Source organism: Acomys russatus, chromosome 20 (genome assembly GCF_903995435.1).
Source record: "Acomys russatus chromosome 20, mAcoRus1.1, whole genome shotgun sequence".
In the NCBI taxonomy this organism is placed as follows: domain Eukaryota; kingdom Metazoa; phylum Chordata; class Mammalia; order Rodentia; family Muridae; genus Acomys; species Acomys russatus.
In genome coordinates, this window is record NC_067156.1 from 32,030,703 (window position 1) to 32,033,389 (window position 2,687).

General features: G+C 43.8%; 1 pseudogene; it reads right to left on the bottom strand.

Moving 5' to 3' along the window:
- Positions 1 to 576: 576 nt before the first annotated feature.
- Positions 577 to 1,576, bottom strand: LOC127204697 (glyceraldehyde-3-phosphate dehydrogenase-like; annotated as a pseudogene).
- Between the last annotated feature and the right edge of the window lie 1,111 nt (positions 1,577 to 2,687).

Consider the following 2,687-nt stretch of genomic DNA (forward strand, 5'->3'; position numbering starts at 1 on the left):
TTCCCTCACATTATAGACAGAAAAACAATGTCAAGATGTTTTTAGCCAGAATATGGGTGAATATTTTTAAAAATATTTATTAGTTACATATATATTTCTAAATACAATGTATACATAAATTAAAATTGCTTTATATTGTGATTTCAGCAGTATGGTAAACATTTAAATTCTTATTTGTGCCTTGCTCACACTTTATTCTCATTATCAATCTTAGGGCCCGTCTGCATACATATTAGGTACATCTCCAGCCCAAGGCATTGGGAAATTTTATGGATCATTTGAAGAAAAAGAATAAGTGAATAATAGTACAACTTTTTCACAAACATGCTACAAATAGAATTATGATGAATGATTGAATAGAGGTTTATTTTGTTTGTTTTTGGTGCAGTGAACTTTATTGATGATATTCAAGAGAGTAGGGCTCCCTGGCCCCTCCCATTATTCTGGGGTTCTAGAATGGAAACTGTGAGAGGAGACGTTCAGTGTCAGGGGCTGAGTTAGAACAGGGACTCCTCAGCAGCTGAGGGCGTCTTTCTTGCTCTTGTGTCCTTTCTGGGGTGGGTGTTTCAGAGCTTCTTACTCCTCGGAGGCCATGTAGACTATGAGGTCCACCACCCTGTTGCTGTAGTCACAGTCACAGTCATTGTCATACCAGGAAATGAGCTTTACAAAGTTGTCATTGAGAACAATGCCAGCCTTAGCATCAAAGGTAGAAGACTGGGAGTCATTGTTAAAGTCACAGGAGACAACCTGGTCCTCAGTGTAGCCCAGGATACTCATTAGTGGGCCCTCAGATGCTTGCTTTACCACCTTTTTCATGTCATTGTACTTGGTGGGTTTCTTCAGTGAGCATGTCAGATTCACGGCTGACACATTGGGAGTAGGCACACAGCAGGCCATGCCAGTGAGCTTCCTGTTCAGCACTGGAATGACCTTGCCCACAGCCTTGGCAGTACCAGTGGATGCAGGGATGATGTTCTGGGCAGGAAATCAGCCTCCACAGATTTCCGGAGGGTCCATGCACACAGTCTTCTGGGTAGCAGTGACAGGATGGACTGTGGTCATGAGTCTTCACAATGCCAAAGTTGTCATGGATGATCCTGGCCAGGGGGGCTAAGCAGTTGGTGGTGCATGAAACACTGCTTATGTTTTTGAGTGAGTTGTCATACTTCTCATGGTCACATCCATCACACACATGGCGGCATCAGCAGAAGGAGCAGACATGATGACCCTTTTGGCCCCACCCTCTAAGTGGGCCCCAGCCTTCTCTATGATGGGAAAGATACCAATCGACTTGACAACATACTTGGCACCAGCATCACCCTATTTGATATTAGTGGTATCTTGCTCCTGGAAGATGGTGATGGGCTTCCTATTGATGACAAGCTTCCCATTCTCAGCCTTGACTGTGCCATTGAACTTGCCATGGGTAGTCACATTGGAACATATAGACCATGTAGTTGCTGTCAATAAAGGGGTCACTAATGGCAGTAATCTCCACTTTCCCAGATAAGAAGCAAGCCCTGGTAACCAGGCACCAAATATGGCAAAATCCATTTACTCTCACTTTCACCATAGTGTCAAGGGATGGGACTGGCATTGCACAAGAAGATGCTGCTGTCTCCTGAACACGGAGAAGCAGAGACAACTAGGGTTCTTTGAAGTTATCTCCATCACTTTGTGTGATGCTTAATTTCTTCACATGCTACCACAGGATCCTATTACTGAGACCTGTTTAATAACTTTGTGGAAAGTATTCAATGATTTAATGCATGGAAAATATTCAGCACAGTACTTGGCACATATGGAGAACCTAATAACTGTTAGCTGTTGTTTGTACCTTTTATGTGTAACAGTGAGACCTTTGAACTGCGGAAAGCTGCAGAAAGCCCCTTATTATTGAAGGTGAGTAACTGGACTGTGTGAGCAATCTCCATAGGTGCTGTACTTACCAAAGTAGCTGAGAACATAGCTCATATTTGGAGGTCCTTCCCATCAGAAGATTTCTGAGCTTCTGCTGTAAGTGAACTCTAGAATCCAAGAGAAGCCCCATAATACATGTTTCCTTCTACATCTTTATGAGACATATAGTTACTGACCATTGAGCTCAATGGGTCACTGCTCTGTAGCACCATTGTTGGAGGTGGTGACACTCAAACCAGGCCTCACCATCACCCACTCCACTGTCAAAAAGAGCTGAGAACCATGTAGCTATTGTCCCATACTTCTTGCCCAACCAGGAAAAGTGACTGTGCTGCCTTCATGTCTTTCTCCACAAGCGTGGGAAAGGGCATAAGGGTTTCTCCTGAGCACAGAGAGGATCCATACTGTCTGGCCCTCCATGGAACTTGGCTTCTTCCCAGTGGTGGCTGATGATAGGCACCAAACTCTACCTTGAGAACTTGGCCTGTGGGAAACCTTTCTTTAAACAAGCTGAAATGTGTTCCTCTGTAGGATTCATCCACACATCCTCTCTCATCTCCTCAAGCAATAGAGAGCAGGTCTCACCCTGTATCCATAAGAACTCATGAAAGGCGTGAAAGATTTCTAGAGTGTTTACTCAGAAGATTTTTGCTCTGTATTGTTTCCCTTATTCCTGCAGGGATAGGTTCCTGGCCAACATAGATTCCAGTGTCCTGCCCTTTTCTAATCAACAGCTCTTTATTCAAATAGAGCTCTTCTGTGAC